At 41.9% G+C, this 20,000-nt stretch overlaps 1 long non-coding RNA gene across 1 annotated transcript in view; it reads right to left on the bottom strand.

Annotated features, from left to right (window-relative positions):
- The window catches only part of LOC132875791 (uncharacterized), a 30,915-nt gene that overhangs the window by 1,496 nt on the left and 9,419 nt on the right, over positions 1-20,000 (bottom strand). The gene's annotated exons all lie outside the window — the stretch shown is intronic.

Here is a 20,000-nt window from a genome sequence, read left to right as displayed (position 1 = left end):
AGTTAACAGGGTGCAGGGGGTCAGGGAGAGGGGCGGGGTCAGGGAGAGGAGTGGGGATTGGATTGGATTGATAATTTCTACGAAAAGCGTCAGCGAGCGGCCCGATGGCGCCCTGGGAAATGAAACTGTACGTGTCCATTCAGTGAATTTGAGCATATTTTTAATAATTTTGCTTGCTTCAAGCTTTCTGTTGTGTTTACTCTTTTATTACCCCCCCCCCCCCCGGTTGCTGAAGGGGGTGGGGGGTTAAACCCCACCCCCGGATCCGCCCCTGGGGTTCACAAACATAAACATTCTCAATCACACATCACAGGAAGAGAAACAGGCTCAAATCACCGGTCACAAACAATTTGTTGGCAATCACGGATTATGTGAAAGTCCTCCCCTTCAGTTAAAGTTTTGCGTGGACCGAACATGATTTGGGGTAAAAAAAATACCACTAACAGTTATATTAGAGGGTTACAATGCAGACAAACTGATAAGACAAACTGCAAAATCATGACTCTATGAACTTTTATTTCATTGAAAAGGCCTCATATAGCGCTATTTTAAAGTTAAAATACGATCAATTCATCAATAGACCAAGATCACATTGTTAATGTTATTCATAGAGACATACAACAAAATGTACCATACAAAAGCAAATTATTAATACATCGATCATCAAATAGAAAATACACACAACATGTAGACTACGTAGTAGGACATACGCCACTGGATGGTTGCCAGATAACATGTCCATTACATATTACCACTACGTTGTCGTTACGTATTACCACTACGTTGTCGTTAGGTATTACCACTACGTTGTCATTAGGTATTACCACTACGTTGTCGTTAGGTATTACCACTATGTTGTCGTTAGGTATTACCACTACGTTGTCGTTACATATTACCACTACGTTGTCGTTACGTATTACCACTACGTTGTCATTAGGTATTACCACTACGTTGTCATTAGGTATTACCACTACGTTGTCGTTAGGTATTACCACTATGTTGTCATTAGGTATTACCACTACGTTGTCGTTAGGTATTACCACTATGTTGTTGTTAGGTATTACCACTACGTTGTCATTAGGTATTACCACTACGTTGTCGTTAGGTATTACCACTACGTTGTCATTAGGTATTACCACTACGTTGTCGTTAGGTATTACCACTATGTTGTCATTAGGTATTACCACTACGTTGTCGTTAGGTATTACCACTATGTTGTTGTTAGGTATTACCACTACGTTGTCATTAGGTATTACCACTACGTTGTCGTTAGGTATTACCACTACGTTGTCGTTAGGTATTACCACTACGTTGTCATTAGGTATTACCACTACGTTGTCATTAGGTATTACCACTACGTTGTCATTAGGTATTACCACTACGTTGTCGTTACGTATTACCACTACGTTGTCATTAGGTATTACCACTACGTTGTCATTAGGTATTACCACTACGTTGTCGTTAGGTATTACCACTACGTTGTCATTAGGTATTACCACTACATTGTCGTTAGGTATTACCACTATGTTGTTGTTAGGTATTACCACTACGTTGTCATTAGGTATTACCACTACGTTGTCGTTAGGTATTACCACTACGTTGTCATTAGGTATTACCACTACGTTGCCGTTAGGTATTACCACTACGTTGTCATTAGGTATTACCACTACATTGTCGTTAGGTATTACCACTACGTTGTCCTTAGGTATTACCACTACGTTGTCGTTAGGTATTACCACTACGTTGTCGTTAGGTATTACCACTACGTTTTCGTTAGGTATTACCACTACGTTGTCGTTAGGTATTACCACTACGTTGTCGTTAGGTATTACCACTACATTGTTGTTACGCATGACGTTGTATTAGGACATGCCTACTACGTAACAACAACGTATTTCCCTGACATTACCAAACCATAACCTAACCCACTACATCGTATGTACATTGTGTGTTTGCTGGGGAGAAAGAGAGAGAGAGAGAGAGAGAGAGAGAGAGAGAGAGAATAAATTACAGCACACAGATTCATTTGTATTAAAATATTTCTAAAAATACTTCCTATTATTATTATTATTATTATTATTATTATTATTATTATTGTAGACTTTAATTTTGTCATTAAAACCCTTGATAAAACTTTGTGTGGAACTCAGTTCTCAAATATAGAATTATTTTTATATATTAATCGTATTTTATCTTTAAATGAAAACCCAGCACATTTTATGTTGAATTTTTGTGAATGTTTGTCAGAGTTTATACAGGTTTATTCTTTAAAGTCTGTTTCTTGGATACAGGGGCAGAGGTTCATGAGTAACGCTGCAGTTATTGTCATAGATTGATCAGAATTTCAGTATTTTCAGAAGCGGAAACATGCAGTGGGGCTGGTGGTCGATATTTTGGGGTGCGGTGAATAACAGTGCATAAATCACTCAGATATCATTCCACATCATTTGCTCCTTAATGCATTACACAGAAAAGATTTTGTTCAAACCAAAAAAACCCACTAAACGTACAGTTTCATCATCTGTCCTTTTGTGTAATTTGTACTTTGATTAAACAAGGTGTGCTCAGTTTATTAATTTTCAGTTTCATGGGAAAATACTGACAGAGTAAATCATCCACTCCGTTCATGTTCAGTACACCTGCGGCTGAATCTGTGACACGCCCACTGGGGACGCATTACAGAAACATCACCACAATGGGCTGGAATATATTCACCCAACAGAGCTCAAAACTAGGGGGCGTGTCCTGCTGTGTAGTCACGTGACACAGTTGTCACTCATTGGCTGTGTGAACTGACAGCACTGTGCTGGTTACAGTTAGCCCAGTTAGCCCAGTTAGCTCACAGCCTCGCTTCGTGTCACTCTGCGTGTGTTTTGTACAACTGAGTGATGCTGTTACACTCGGTTTAAAAAAAGTCACAAATAATCTTCTTTAAAACGTTTGTTAAATCCAGATAAGGTGATGTTGATGCACAAAATTTGAAACCTTATATTGATTTTTCTTTTACCTTTGGGTGGGGTTTAGCCCTGCTAGCCCACTGATACGATCTGCCCTGAGTGTGTGTACACTGAGAGGAGATTAAACACCCTGCGGCTTCAAATAACTCACTGACGTTTATTTAGAACTAAAGCGATGGTTCAGCTGGAGATCTGTAAAGAGACTAAACACAGAAAAAATGTTTTTTATTCCTCGTCTTATTAAACATGCTCAGAGTGTCTGTGTGTGTGTGTGTGTGTGTGTGTGTGTGTGTGTGTGTGTGTGTGTGTGCATGAATTCTTTCTTATTATAAATATTTATGCACTGGACAATTTGGTGTCTGCTTCCTCTTACACACACACACACACACACACACACACACACACACACACACACACACACACACACAGTTTAAAACCCTGAAGCACAGATATAAACAGGATGCACTCTGTGTGTGTGTGTGTGTGTGTGTGTGTAAGAAGTGCCGTATTTATATATATATATATATATATATATATATATATATATATATATATATATATATATATATATATATATTTTTTTTTTTTTTTTTTTTTTTAATGATCCATTTGTTGCGTTTTGGTTCCTCACAATGTTCCTCCAAAATCAGTTCTTCTGGACTTCTTCCATTTTGCACTGGAGCTACGATGTTAATGTTGCTAACAAGTAATGGAGTCTTATAGATGCTGTTTTAGCATCATGTAAAAAAAAAAAAGCCCTTCCCCTTTGTTCACTTCCTTAAGGCACTGTGCTGTAGGTATTTGGACATGAGTTGTTCCCCCTGTTCCTGTTCCTGTTTGGACTCAACACTGAACTGGGTCTCAGCTGGACTCCAGCGCTGTGGAGATGCGATATTAAATCTACAAAGTGCTCCGGTTCTCTTGCACCATCAACTGGTGTAATGACATGCAGACAATAAACTGTAAAATAACCGTGTGGAAAAGGAGACTTTTATGACATAATGTAAAAAGTAATATGGCTTAACATAATAAGATAATGTCACTGAATCAGGGCAACGTATCCCATGATGCTTTGTGAAGGATATATAATGTAAACAAACGTCATGCAGACATTTTCCTCAATATTAATACAACCTGCTGCGTTAATGATTCGCGGTCGTGTTATTTAACGCTGGAGGAATAAGTTTTCCTGGAGAGTATTTACACTGGCAGAAGATGGAATGTGCAGTAAAGATGTCCAAGTTGAAAGCTCTGGAGTCTCATTAGTGTGTGTCGAGTGTCGAGTCACTGATAAGTGAATCCAAGATCACTTGAGTTCATCAGCTGTGTAAGAACAGGAAAAGCCCGAGCAGTTATCAATCCCACCATCTTGTTGGTCCTTTAACAGTAATGTAGGGACTCTGAAACCTGGAGGAACATTTAACTCGAGAAGACTTGGAAACTCCATGCATTACAAAACTGGAAGAAGGAAATGAGGGAGCTGTAAACCAGAGACACGAAAAACTAGAAAAGAATGAAATTAGGGAGCACATGAACCCTGGACTAGAAACATGGGAAGTAAAAACAAGGGAGTATGTAGGAACGAGAGCAGGAATAAGTGAACTAAGAAGGTGGGGACCTTTAAAACCAGAGACAATAGAAACTATGAAGGACGTGTGGAACTACAACCTGTAGAACACCTGGACTTTCAACTAGAAAAAATGGAACTAGGAAACAAGGGACCTGTAAACCATAGGCACTGGAGACTATAAAAAATGAATCTTGAGAACATGTGGAATTCGGCTTGAAACAAACTAGGAGTGAATGAAACTAGAGAACAAATGGAACCCAGACCAGAAACAATGGAACTGAGAAACACTGGGATCTGTAAACCAGAGACACCAGAAAGTCGGAAAGAATCTGAAATCTAGACTTAAAACAAGAAGACTAGCAATCTAGAAACTCTGCAAACGAGGAAGGAATGAACCAGAAACAATGGAACTAGAAAACTAAGGATCTGCAAACCAGAGACAGGAGAAACTAAAAAAGAGTGAAACTCAGGAACACAGGGAACATAAGACAAAAAACAACAGAACAAGCAAAGTAGGGGCCAGTGGATCAGGGACATTAAAACTGAGGAAAGAATGAAACAAGGGAGCATCTGGAACTTGGGTGAGATAAGTTGGAACTATAAAACTAGGGTCCTGTGAAAGAGGGTCACTAAAACTGAGGAAAAGTATGAAACTAGAAAACTAGGGACCTGAAAACCAGAGACACTACAATCTAGAAAAGAATGAAAGTAGGGAAAATTTAGTTCCTGGACAAGAAAAAAATGGAACTTGGAAATGAGGGACCTGTAAACTTGAGACATTTGAACATAGGAAATAATGAAAGAGAGAACATCTGGAATCTAGAGTAGAAGCAATGACACTGAGAATCTAGGGACAGGAGAAACTATGAAATGATTAATTGAGGGAACACGAAGACTAGAAACAATTGGATTAAGAAACTAAGGAAGTGTAAACTGAGGACATTAGAATCTAGGAAAGAAGAAAACTAGGGAACATCTGGGACGTGGACTAGAGATAAGAGAGACAAGGAATCTGGGGACATCAGACACGAGGAAGGAAGGAATCCAGAGGAACACCTGGAGCTGAGATGAGAAATAAGGTAACTAAGAAATGAGGGACTTCTTAACCTGAGATGTGAGAAACAAGGAAAGAATGAAACAAGGAATCTAGGGACCTGTAGATTAAACTTAAAAAAAACCACGATGTTAAAAGTTATATCGAAGACGTGCCTCGTGTTTCTTTTGCATCTGCTTCTTATTGTCGAAAGAGATTCTGAACTTGTTCTGACCTCTGTGGGTTCCAGAATGTTCTGCGGTGTTCCAGAATGATGTGGAACGTTCCGGAATGGATCCATCACGCCCCGAATATCCCGCCGGCCTTTTAGGGACCATCGGAGAAACAAAACGGAGCGCAAGTGAGCAGTATTGTGCTTGGAAAACTTAATGTGCCTACATGCTGAGTTTCCAGATTCTTCTCTTGACACGTATGTGTGTGTGTGTGTGTGTGTGTGTGTGTGTGTGTGTGTGTGTGTGTGAGAGAGAGAGAGAGAGAGAGAGAGAGAGAGAGAGAGAGAGAGACATGGAGGCAACATCTGGCCATAACTGTGTGATTGCTCTCTCTATAGGCAGCAACTCGGGGATATACTGTGAGCTTTAAAAGCAATTTCAGAGCCTCTTACACAGCAGCCAGAGAGAGAGAGAGAGAGAAAGAGAGAGAGAGAGAGAGAGGAAATGAGGACAAAGACAAGAATGTGGAAAGAGTGTGAGAAGTATTTTGAAGAGAGAGAGAGAGAGAGAGAGAGAGAGAGAATGGAGGGAGTGTGAAAGTGTGAGCCAAACACATGATCATTCAGATAACTACATCTCTCTCTCTCTCTCTCTCTCTCTCTCGCTCTCTATCCACCATCCCTCCATCCAGAGATTTGAGGTTGGAGATTTACTGGAACACCATCCGTAAGCGTCCTAACACATGTTCTCAAAGAGGGGAGAAAAGGGACGTAAAACAGCTTGTATATTTTTTAAGTGAAGCTTGTGTAGGGCACTTAGAAGGGAGCAAGACGCTGACGGCGGCGATTACTGAGGCACCAAAAAACAAAAAATTACAGATGTCCTCAATAAATGATTATTAAAAGTTATGCGAACTGAACACGAGAAAAAATCTTTACGTTGATCAAAGAAATCAGACAGAATGTTCCAGAATGTTCCGTAACCTGGAGCCTGTGCAAAAAGGTCTGGAAAATTCTTATATGAAAAAAAAAAAAAAATTCCCAATTTTTTGCATTTTATTTCATGACTGAATTTAAGTTGTTATTTATCTTCTTTCGGTTCTATTGTTAGAGAGGATGATGAACATATCGTCTTTTTTCTTTTCAAAAATGTGAATAAAGGAGAATTGTTGAGGAGAAATTTCTGATCCAGGAGTTTAAGCTTTTAATTGTGGTAACTTAAAAAAAAGAAACAAAATAAAAGAAAAAAGAGAATTGGATTAAGGAAAAAATAAAAATGAAAATATAGCATTTAAAAATGGAAAAGAAATGGGGGAAAAAAACCTGTAAGTAAGATCCAGTCCAAATGATATTAATTTTATGTTTGGGTCGATTTTGAAGCATCAGAAATTTTTATTTTAATGCATAAAACACAATTTTCCAAATATAAATATATCAATAATATTTTTTTAAATTGGAATGGGATCCGCCGTGACAGCTGAGCTGATGTGACTCATGCTAACATTCCTGTGCATGAGTGCTAATAACGTTAACACTAATGCTAACGCTAACACTACATTTCCTTCATAAACTCCACGTCTGATCTGCGTGAAATCAGTTATTCCGTCTGAATGAGTTCTAAAGTTTATAAAGTGTGTGTGTGTGTGTGTGTGTGTGTGTGTGTGTGTGTGTGTGTGTGTGTGTGTGTGTGTGTTAATCTGGTGTGTGTCGGTGAGAAATTATTTCTAGCAACAAGATCAGCAGCTTTGCATAAAAACAAGTACAAACTAAGCTGAAAAGTAAACACCATGAGTGGTCATGTGATCTCGGTTAAACCCTGAAACCCATGAGAGTCCAACGCTGACGCAGTGAAACCACACGCCGGACCGGTTCTGGAGTTTAAGGATTTAAAAAAAAAGGAAAAGTATAAAACAAGAAAATGCAGGCCGTGTAAAGTCGGGGCACTGAAACTGGAAGGAGAGAAGTGGAAGTGTTCAGCTGTTTCACACACATTTCCGTGTGTGTGTGATTTAGATCTAATCCTGTTGTTGTTTTTTTCCTTAACAGCTCGTTAGAAAGGAAGCTGATTTATTGCTGCTGTCAAAGAAAATGAAACAAGAGCTTGGGATTCCTGTAATTAGAGTTCAGTATTCCGGAACGTTCCGCTAGAATTCCAGAACGCTGCAGAACATTCCAGAGAATTCCAGAATGTTGTAACCATGAAGGTCACAACTGGTCTAAATTGAAATTTGGCAAAACATCAGTCGGTTTCAGATGTGGTTAATATTCGGCTGAATTTCCTTTCGCAGATGTAAAACGAGGAGCTTTAAGTTACAGGATTATAGAGATAACTGATGAATATTCATCAATACGCAAATTAGGATCTTGTTGTCCTGCCTCCTCTGACAGTGTATTAATATCAATAAGGTGAGCTAACTCGCGAGCTCGGCATGCAGGTTGCACAGCTCTCTGTCCTTTCGGCTGCTGAGAGGTTCATGTCATTGGGTCAATTTATGACATCACAAACTGAGCTCATCTGCAGCTCCGCCCCTTAATCAGTTTCATAATGAAAGTGCGAATAAAGAGATCTGTCTCTGAATGGAGAATAAATGAGAATTTAGCAAAATATGTTACTCGAGCATGTAAACCTGGACACAGTGTAAAGTTAAGGCGTGGCGTGTAAATGTTTGATGAATTTCTGCACTAATGATGTGAGTTTTATTTTAAAAAGAAATACGTGTAATGTATAAACGGTGTGTGGAGCCGAGAAGGCGGTGTGTGGAGCAGGACTCGGGATTCCCCCCGTCCACGGCCAAATTAAAAACAGAGCGGAGACATTATGGCTCCACCTGAATCACCGTCCCTACCGTCCAATCAAACGTCCTCCTGAGAGACGGACACGCTCAGATACACACACACACACACACACACACTAATACAACCGGAACACACTCAACTCCCACCACACTGAAACAAAGAGTGAATTTAATTTAACATAAAATAAACTCCACACACTTCAAACACCGAGCAGACAAATGTGATTAAATGAACATTTACACAACATCTGAGAAACACACACACACACACACACACACACACACACACACAGTGTTAGATCACAATCTGGAAACAGAAATGTGTCAAAGATTTATTGTTTTTCATTACATTTACTTCACATCTCTCGCACACACACACACACACACACACACACACACACACACACACACACACACACACACACACACAGTAAAATATGGAGCCTAAATTAAATTAATGTTTAACTGTATGTGTGTGTGTGTGTGTAGATATTATCATTAATTATTGTGTGTTTATAGAAAAGTTAATTACACTGCCAGGGTCAAAAGTTTTTACACTTCAGCTCTCACTCTCTCTCTCTCTCTCTCTCTCTCTCTCTCTCTCTGTTTCTCTCTCTCTCTCTCTCTGTCCCCCATCCCGTCCTGTTAAATTAATTATTTTTTGCAAAACATTGTGAATTGTTATAAATAAATGCGCCTTGTCTTTCATTCTCCTCTTTCTGTTTTTCATTTTCTCTCACTTTGTCTCTCCTTGTCTTTCTTTGGCTCAGACTCTGTATTACAGCATTGATGTTCATGATTGAAGTCACAGTGAAGAAAGAACGAAGGAGAGAGTCAGAGGCAAAGAAAAAGAAAGAAAAATTGAGAGCGAGAGAACAAGAGAAAGTTAAAAAAGGCCATGAAAGAAATTGAGAAAGAACAAAAAAGAGAAATAAAAAAGATCAAACAAAAAGGAAGTAAAATGTTTTATAAAGACAAAATAATATAAGAATATGAAAGAAAGGGGGAAAGGAATAAAGAACAGGAAATAATTTGAAACAATTAAAGCAAATAAAACAACATGAATATTTAAAATAGGAAAGAAACAAAGAACAAAATTTGAGAAAATGGGAAACAAGAAAAAAAGAAAGAATGAAATGCAAAAAGAAAAATTGTTGGAAATAATATCAGAAAAAAGAAAACTCAAAGCACAGAGTAAATTATTTTAAAAAATCAGAAAAACAAGAGAAAAAAGAAGAAACAGAATTTGTTCTTATTCAAAACTCAAAAATCACTTCCAGTGAAGCTTTGAGTGAATAATAATAATAATAATAATAATAATAATAATAATAATAATAATAATAAAGTCGCCTCACAGCAAGAAGGTCCTGGGTTCGAGCCCCGGGGCCGGCGAGGGCCTTTCTGTGTGGAATTTGCATGTTCTCCCCGTGTCCGCGTGGGTTTCCTCCGGGTGCTCCGGTTTCCCCCACAGTCCAAAGACATGCAGGTTAGGTTAACTGGTGACTCTAAATTGAGCGTAGGTGTGAATGTGAGTGTGAATGGTTGTCTGTGTCTATGTGTCAGCCCTGTGATGACCTGGCGACTTGTCCAGGGTGAACCCCGCCTTTCGCCCGTAGTCAGCTGGGATAGGCTCCAGCTTGCCTGCGACCCTGTAGAAGGATAAAGCGGCTAGAGATAATGAGATGAGATGAGAATAATAATAATAATAATAATACAACCCCGATTCCAAAAAAGTTGGGACAAAGTACAAATTGTAAATAAAAACGGAATGCAATGATGTGGAAGTTTCAAAATTCCACATTTTATTCAGAATAGAACATAGATGACATATCAAATGTTTAAACTGAGAAAATGTATCATTTAAAGAGAAAAATTAGGTGATTTTAAATTTCATGACAACACCACATCTCAAAAAAGTTGGGACAAGGCCATGTTTCCCACTGTGAGACATCCCCTTTTCTCTTTACAACAGTCTGTAAATGTCTGGGGACTGAGGAGACAAGTTGCTCAAGTTTAGGGATAGGAATGTTAACCCATTCTTGTCTAATGTAGGATTCTAGTTGCTCAACTGTCTTAGGTCTTTTTTGTCGTATCTTCCGTTTTATGATGCGCCAAATGTTTTCTATGGGTGAAAGATCTGGACTGCAGACTGGCCAGTTCAGTACCCGGACCCTTCTTCTACACAGCCATGATGCTGTAATTGATGCAGTATGTGGTTTGGCATTGTCATGTTGGAAAATGCAAGGTCTTCCCTGAAAGAGACGTCGTCTGGATGGGAGCATATGTTGCTCTAGAACCTGGATATACCTTTCAGTATTGATGGTGTCTTTCCAGATGTGTAAGCTGCCCATGCCACACGCACTAATGCAACCCCATACCATCAGAGATGCAGGCTTCTGAACTGAGCGCTGATAACAACTCGGGTCGTCCTTCTCCTCTTTAGTCCGAATGACACGGCGTCCCTGATTTCCATAAAGAACTTCAAATTTTGATTCGTCTGACCACAGAACAGTTTTCCACTTTGCCACAGTCCATTTTAAATGAGCCTTGGCCCAGAGAAGACGTCTGCGCTTCTGGATCATGTTTAGATGCGGCTTCTTCTTTGAACGATAGAGTTTTAGCTGGCAACGGCGGATGGCACGGTGAATTGTGTTCACAGATAATGTTCTCTGGAAATATTCCTGAGCCCATTTTGTGATTTCCAATACAGAAGCATGCCTGTATGTGATGCAGTGCCGTCTAAGGGCCCGAAGATCACGGGCACCCAGTATGGTTTTCCAGCCTTGACCCTTACGCACAGAGATTCTTCCGGATTCTCTGAATCTTTTGATGATATTATGCACTGTAGATGATGATATGTTCAAACTCTTTGCAATTTTACACTGTCGAACTCCTTTCTGATATTGCTCCACTATTTGTCGGCACAGAATTAGGGGGATTGGTGATCCTCTTCCCATCTTTACTTCTGAGAGCCGCTGCCACTCCAAGATGCTCTTTTTATACCCAGTCATGTTAATGACCTATTGCCAATTGACCTAATGAGTTGCAATTTGGTCCTCCAGCTGTTCCTTTTTTGTACCTTTAACTTTTCCAGCCTCTTATTGCCCCTGTCCCAACTTTTTTGAGATGTGTTGCTGTCATGAAATTTCAAATGAGCCAATATTTGGCATGAAATTTCAAAATATCTCACTTTCGACATTTGATATGTTGCCTATGTTCTATTGTGAATACAATATCCGTTTTTGAGATTTGTAAATTATTGCATTCCATTTTTATTTACAATTTGTACTTTGTCCCAACTTTTTTGGAATCGGGGTTGTAATAATAATAATAAAAATAATATAAAAGAACAAAGGTATAGACACTGCATTACTTTACATTGTGTGTGTGTGTGTGTGTGTGTGTGTGTGTGAGACCTGACTCACTGTCAGGAATCTGGAACTTTTTGGAAGAAGTGACGAGGCGATGGATGAACAGATGAGCGGAAAACACATTTTGTCTTTTATATGTTCGCTTTAAATCTGCTCTCGCTGTGAAAAACCGCTCACTGCTGATGTCATCGATAAAACACTCGCCTTTCAAAGGTCATGTGATATTTATGACCTTCACGACCTTATACACACACACACAGACACCATCGCTCTGTCTCTGAGACGTTGACTCGTCTTTCATGAGGGTGAGACGGGACGCATGACTTTCCTCTCAGCTCAGACACAGTAAACTCAGAGCAGCATGCAGCCTGAAACAAACACACACACACACACACACACGTCTTACAGATTTTACACACGCGTGTTCATATTGAGCTCCAGATGGTGTTTTTCTGCACAACAACAAGAATTTATTCACTCAGATCATTCTGAATTGTTCACAGAATGGTTCATCATACACATATCAAAACCAATCAGAATCCAGCTGTTTACCAAACACTCTAAATCTAAACCAGTCAGAATCCAGCTGTTTACCAGACACTCAAGCTCTAATCCTATCAGAATCCAGCTGTTTACCAAACACTCTTGCTCTAAACCAGTAAGAATCCAGCTGTTTACCAAACACTCGAGCTCCAGTCCAATCAGAATCCAGCTGTTTACCAAACATTTGAAATCTAAACCAATCAGAATCCAGCTGTTTACCAAACACTCTAGCTCTAAACCAGTAAGAATCCAGCTGTTTACCAAACACTCGAGCTCCAGTCCAATCAGAATCCAGCTGTTTACCAAACATTTGAAATCTAAACCAATCAGAATCCAGCTGTTTACCAAACACTTGAGCCCTAATCCAATCAGAATCCAGCTGTTTACCAAACACTCGAAATCTAAATCAATCAGAATCCAGCTGTTTACCAAACACTCTAAATCTAAACCAGTCAGAATCCAGCTGTTTACCAAACATTTGAAATCTAAACCAATCAGAATCCAGCTGTTTACCAAACACTCTAGCTCTAAACCCGTAAGAATCCAGCTGTTTACCAAACACTCGAGCTCCAGTCCAATCAGAATCCAGCTGTTTACCAAACATTTGAAATCTAAAAGAAACCGGAATCCAGCTGTTTACCAAACACTCTTGCTCTAAACCAGTAAGAATCCAGCTGTTTACCAAACACTCGAGCTCTAATCCTATCAGAATCCAGCTGTTTACCAAACACTCTTGCTCTAAACCAGTAAGAATCCAGCTGTTTACCAAACACTCGAGCTCCAATCCAATCAGAATCCAGCTGTTTACCAAACACTCGAGCTCCAATCCAATCAGAATCCAGCTGTTTACCAAACACTCCTACTCTAAACAAGTCAGAATACAGCTGTTTACCAAACACTCGAGCTCTAAATCAATCAGAATCCAGCTGTTTACCAAACACTCTAAATCTAAACCAGTCAGAATCCAGCTGTTTACCAAACACTCAAGCTCTAAACCAGTCAGAATCCAGCAGTTTACCAAACACTCAAGCTCTGATCCAATCAGAATCCAGCTGTTTACCAAACACAAAAAAAAATCTAAATAAATCACATTCAATTTATTCAGATTAATTTTATTCATTTAATCACATGACATGATCAAAACTTTTTGTCAGTTTGGCCTGTGTGTGTGTGTGTGTGGTGTGTGTGGTATGTGTGTGTGTGTGTGTGTGTGTGTGTGTAGCAGCTGCTCCAACAATAATTGTTTTTTCCGTCGCCCAGTGAAACATCAGCGCTGTGTAAATACACCGTTGTGTGTTTGTCTTAACGCCAATAAATGTTTGGACGGTTTTGTCAAAGTTGCTTTTAGCACAGCAGGAAGTTGTCCAGAGTGAGCACTTCCTGTCTCTCTCTTTCTGTCTCACACACACACACACACACACACACACACACACACACACCCAACACGTGTTTAAACATCCTCCTGTGTTACTGTGGGATGGGGAAATGGACAACCAGAACAAAACACACACACACACAAGTACAGTCTCTCACAGTATACACACGTGTGTGTGTGTGTGTGTGTGTGTGTGTGTGTGTGTGTGTGTGGTCTACTGTTGGTGGTAAATAAGAAAATAAAGATTTTTATATTGAACTCTGCAGGCGTGAAACTCAAACATCTAATTACACAGCCTGATTTCCTGAGTTAAGACAGTGTGTGTGTGTGTGTGTGTGTGTGTGTGTGTGTGTGTGTGTGTGTTTGTGTGATACGGTATGTGTGATATATATGTGTGTGTGTGTGTGTGTGTGTGATACGGTATGTGTGTATGTGTGATATATGTGTGTGTGTGGTGTGTGGTGTGTGATGTGTGTGTGTGTGTGGTGTGTGTGATGTGTGTGTGTGTGATGTGTGTGTGTGTGTGTGTTAACTAATCACAGTTATCAGCAGGGTGTGGTGATGCGTCTAGTGCAGTTTGCTAAGCGAGCCGTTGCATGTAGGGATGCCTGCAATTCCCCTCCTTAAGCCTCTGCCACTGACCGCCCCGATGGGGTCCAGGAAGCAGTTAGTAAGTCCTCTGTGGTCAGTACATAGCCTCCCCCTTACCAAGACTCTCACTATGCCTCCTAGTGGCAGCCCACGGAAACTGGGGCCTTGCGGCCCCAGGCTGAATTGGTGAGAGATCTCGGAGCTGCAGTGGTCCCTAGAGGTGTTTGTGCCAACCACTGCCCCACTGTCACGTGGGTAAACCCTGGAAGGTGTGATGGCTAGGGAAGTAAACCCTGAACACAAATCTGCAGATGGGGACCGGCAATAGGCGGAGCCCAACAGACCGGACTACTGGCAGTCCCCTGCAGCTCAAAACAGATTGAAGGTCGTCATGAATCTCTCATGCCACTGGAAATTACTCTGCTAGAGCGAAGAACGGTGGGAGTGAGGATTGCGCACCCACACCCTCACCCTAAACTTTTTCCTCGCGCAAGCTCCTTGCTCCACCCGCCCACCCACCCCGTCCCCTCCCCTACACAACAAGAAAGTCCTGTGGTGATGTGGAATGGCGGCAGGCACAGGCCAAGGATGTGGCTGGGAGTGCCTAGCCAAACCATGCACACAGGCGGCAGTGGAGTGATGGTTGTGTTGCGGGATGAGGCAGCGCATCACCTCGGCAGCTTTCACTGCATCTGAGCAGCTCCACACTGCTCACCCCTGATGGGGAAGGACCTGGAAAAGGTGGTCTAAAAATTGTCTGCTCCCCCAAACTCTGGATGGCTAGCCGCAGTTATCAGAGCATCCCTTACTGCGGCCGAAAAACCAGAAAGAATATACATCTACACATTGCTACCTGGAATGTTCGCACCCTTCTGGACATACCTGAACCATCCAACAGGCCTTGCCGAAGGACAGCTCTTGTAGCCCTTGAGCTTGCAAGATATAACATCGACATTGCAGCACTCAGTGAGACCAGGCTACGTGGTGAGGATTCCCTGACGGAGGTGGGTGCAGGCTACACCTTCTTCTGGAAAGGGGTTCCTGAAGGTGTGTGTCGCATCCACGGTGTGGGTTTTGCTGTGAAAACCAAACTACTTCAGCAAATCCCGGAATCTCCTGTAGGCATCAGTGAGCGCCTCATGACATGGCGCATTCCTCTTGCCAAGAAGCGCTTTATCACACTCATCAGTGCTTATGCGCCAACCCTGGATGCAGATAACAACATAAAAGAAGATTTCTACAGTTGTCTTGATGCAGTCATCCAGAAAATCCCAGCCGCTGACAAACTCCTCCTTATGGGTGACTTTAATGCAAGAGTGGGCACCGAACATCTCATCAGAAAGAAGATTATTGGTCAGCATGGAGTAGGAAAAATGAACAACAACGGGCACCATTTACTATCCTTCTGTGCAGAGCACCAGTTGCTTGTCACGAACACCACCTTCCAGATGAAAAAACACCATAAAACCACCTGGCAACATCCGAGATCTAAACACTGGCACCTTTTGGATTACGGTACATCATCATCCGCCAAAGGGACAGACAGGACGTGATGATCACCAGAGCCATGCGTGGCGCGGAGTGCTGGACTGACCACCGCATGGTCAGATCCAAATTACGCCTGGTCATTCCACCTTGCTGCCCTAAGATGGCCCCAAACAGAAGATTGAACACCACCGCTCTCTCCAACCCAGACACGATTAATGATCTCCGTCGCCACCTTGCATGCAACCTCGCTCATATCCCGGAGGAAGCTGATGCCAAAGACTGGCCAGCTCTATCTGCAGCCATCCACTCTGCAGCAACAGCCCTTGGCACCAAGGCCAAACAGCATCAGGACTGGTTTGACAATACCTTTTCCCATATCCACGTGACTCTGCAAGAAAAACAGCAAGCCCATAAAGCCCTGCTCTCCAACCCACAATCCTCCATGCTAAAAGCCAATTACACCAAGGCTAGAGCCAAAACACAGCTGGCACTAAGGGCCATGGAAGACACCTGGTGGCTGGAGAAAGCAAAAGAAATTCAACATCTTGCTGATTGCAATGACACACACGGCTTCTATGATGCCATCAAAGCTCTCTATGGACCAAGGAAGCAAATCTTCACTCCTGTTCGATCTGCTGCTGGAGACAGCCTCCTAAAGGACTGCCAAGAGATTCTTGAGCGCTGGGGCGAACACTTTAAAAGTCTTCTCAATCACACCAACCCTGCAGACCCGAACATCCTTGACAAACTACCAGTTATGCCTCAGATGCAACATCTAGACATCCTAGTACACTTCTCAGAAACATGCAAGGCTATCAGGAGCCTAAAAAACAACAAAAGCCCAGGACCTGATGGTATCCCAGCGGAGGTGTTCAAACATGGGGGCTATCTCCTCACACGCCGTGTACACCTCCTGATCATCCAAATCTGGCAGTCTGAGAAAGTACCACAGGACTGGAACGATGCCAACATCATTGTCCTCTATAAGCAGAAAGGGGACAGAGCAGACTGTGGCAACAGTCGAGGAATATCACTCCTCTCCACAGCAGGCAAAGTCCTAGCAAAGATTATGCTCTCCCGGCTGGTGGAGTACATTTCAGAATGTACTCTCCCTGAAACACAGTGTGGCTTCCGGAAGTCCAGATCCACAACCGACATGATCTTTGCTCTACGGCAGCTACTTGAGAAAAGTAGAGAGCAGCGCAAAGACCTCTACATCGCCTTCATCGACCTCAGCAAAGCCTTTGACACCATAAACCGTGACATGCTCTGGGAACAATTCTGCAAACTTGGTGTACCACCCAAATTCCTCTCCATCCTGCAACAACTACATGATGGCATGCAAGCCAGAGTTGTTATGGGAGGACTCCAGTCTGAGCCCTTTAAGGTCAATGTTGGGGTGAAGCAAGGCTGTGTCCTGGCACCAGTACTATTCAACCTCCTCCTCTCAGCAATCATATGACTGTTCCACCGTGCCCTGCAGCACAAAAATGGTATAGACCTGGAATACCGCCTTGATGGTAACCTGTTTAACATCCAACGGCTCCAAGCTCATACCAAAACATCAACCTGCCACATCCATGAGCTCCAGTATGCAGATGACTGTGCTGTCCTGGCACACAGCCCAGAGTCCTTGCAGCATGCCTTGGACACCATCTCAGTGCTGTATCAGTCCTTCGGTCTTCAAGTAAACACCAAGAAGACGGAGGTCATGGCGCAACTCTGTACTAAACCCCCCTCACCTGTTGGCTTCCATATCAATGGCAGTCCACTCAGCCTTGTTCACCATTTCACGTACCTGGGTTCCATACTCTCTGCAGACTCCTCCCTTGACAGATAAATACACTACCGGATCAACAAAGCCTCATCAGCCTTTGGGCGCCTTAGGAAAAGAGTATTTGACAACAACAACTTAAAAATCAGCACCAAAGTGGCAGTCTACAATGCAGTCTGTCTCCACCCTACTCTATGGGGTGGAAACATGGACCCCATATAGATGCCACATAAATAGCCTGGAGATGTTTCACATCAGAAGCCTCCAAAAAATACTCAACCTGTCTTGGGAAGACCGCATCCCCCACACTGACATTTTGACTGTGACTGGCACCACCAGTATGGAAGCAGCTCTGGCCAACAGGCATTTACGCTGGGTTGGCCACACCATTCGCATGCCTGGCTATCGCCTCCCACGCCAAGTCCTGTATGGACAGTTACTCAACTCCAAGCGGGTTGCTGGTGGCCAGAAGAGGCGATACAAGGACTTTACAAAAGAACTCTTGAAGCGCTGCAACATCAACCCTGGCCATCTCAAGGCACTAGCATCCAACAGACCAGCCTGGAGAGCCATGTGCAACAAAGCAGCTGAACAAATCAATGACACCTTCATCCAAAGGAGGACCGCAAGACGTGCATAACGACACCGGCAGGCAGATCCCACCCCCCAAACATCAGGGCATGCCTGCTCCATCTGTGGAAGAGTGTGCGGCTCCAAGATTGGCCTCCATAGCCACATGAGGTGGCATCAACGCCAACAACGTTGAACCCCCCCCCCAACCCCTGGAGCAAGCGTCATCATCGGACAGGATGGACAGCTAAGAGTGTGTGTGTGGTGTGTGTGTGTGTGTGTGGTGTGGTGTGTGTGTGAGATGTGTGTGTGTGTGTGTGTGTGTGTGTGTGTGTGTGTGTGTGTGGTGTGTGATGTGTGTGTGTGTGTGTGGTGTGTGTGTGTGTGTGTGTGTGTGTGTGTGTGTGTGTGTGTGTGTGTGTGTGTGTGGTGTGTGTGTGTGATGTGTGATGTGTGTTAACTAATCACAGCTGCATTAATCAGATCTCAGAGCAGTGTAATGAATGTATACAGGTATAAAATGAACATCTGCTCAGTGGAAACTCCATTAATTCATTACAGTTCCTCAGAAAGTTTAATTATATAATTATATCGTTATAATTTTGTAAGTTTAAGTTTTGCTTTTTTTTTATTTTGTTTCACATTCTTAAAATCCAGATTAATTTTTTTGTTTGTTCTTTAAATCAGTCAGAATATTCTTTGCTTTTTATTAATTATTTTTCATTCATTCCTTTTATTTTTCGATGTATTTTAATATCTTTGAGTTTTAATGTAAACCTTTCTCATCTCACTGGTTGTTTTAATTGCTTAATAGTTTAATTTTATTGTGAGCAGGAAGTCATGAGGAATCGGCCTCACTGGAATCTACTGAAGTTTACCTGCCTTACAGGTAAGAAATGTAAAGTTAAACAGAAGTTAAATATCATTAACAGTAAAATATTCCTGCAAGTGAATACTAAAAAATAAAATCAAATAAAAACATTAAAGCTGGTAATAAAATGACTTTTAACTTGGAGTAATATTGTTTGTTGAATAAAGTAACATTCTTGAGCATTTTTGTGCAACAACTAATGTTCACTCCATGTCTGACACGATCGGCTCACGCCCTCATGAATATTTATGAGACACTCATTAATATTCATTACACATTTACATGCTGTGAGTATGAAGTTATTAGCATTTTTAAAGAAACAGCTCTGAATGCCACAGGGGCGCTCTCACTGACACACACCTCTGAGACTGAACATAAATCACACACACACACACACACACACACAGATGAGAAAGACAAAAGACTCTTTGGTGTGTTTTGTAGGTTAGACTTAAACTTCTGGGACTGTTCAAGAAATGACAAGTCAGCACTCCACACACACACACACACACGCACACACAGAAGTAGGGCGCAAGTGAGATGTTGGAAAACAAGCAAAGACTCACAATCAGGCAAAATCCAACAGCACATATTATTCTGATTATCATCATCATACAGTATATGACTTAGCCTAGAGCTGAAAACATTACCAGATCACAGCTGTGTGTGTGTGTGTGTGTGTGTGTGTCTCATGTTAATGCCAGGACACATACGTGCTGCTAAGTACTGCATTAGCATTAAAGCTAATTAGCATAATACCCCGTGAGTTAGCATCGCAAAGTTACAGTGAGTGTTTTGCTCGGGCCGATGCGCACTGTTCATGTGGAGAAACAAATCACATCACAGGAACCAGACTGGCCATGTGGGAGCATGTGGCACAGAAGGTGTGT

Source organism: Neoarius graeffei, chromosome 28, assembly GCF_027579695.1.
Source record: "Neoarius graeffei isolate fNeoGra1 chromosome 28, fNeoGra1.pri, whole genome shotgun sequence".
NCBI classification, from domain to species: Eukaryota; Metazoa; Chordata; class Actinopteri; order Siluriformes; family Ariidae; genus Neoarius; species Neoarius graeffei.
Note: the sequence above shows the minus strand (reverse complement) of the source record. Positions and strands in the feature narration are given on the sequence as shown.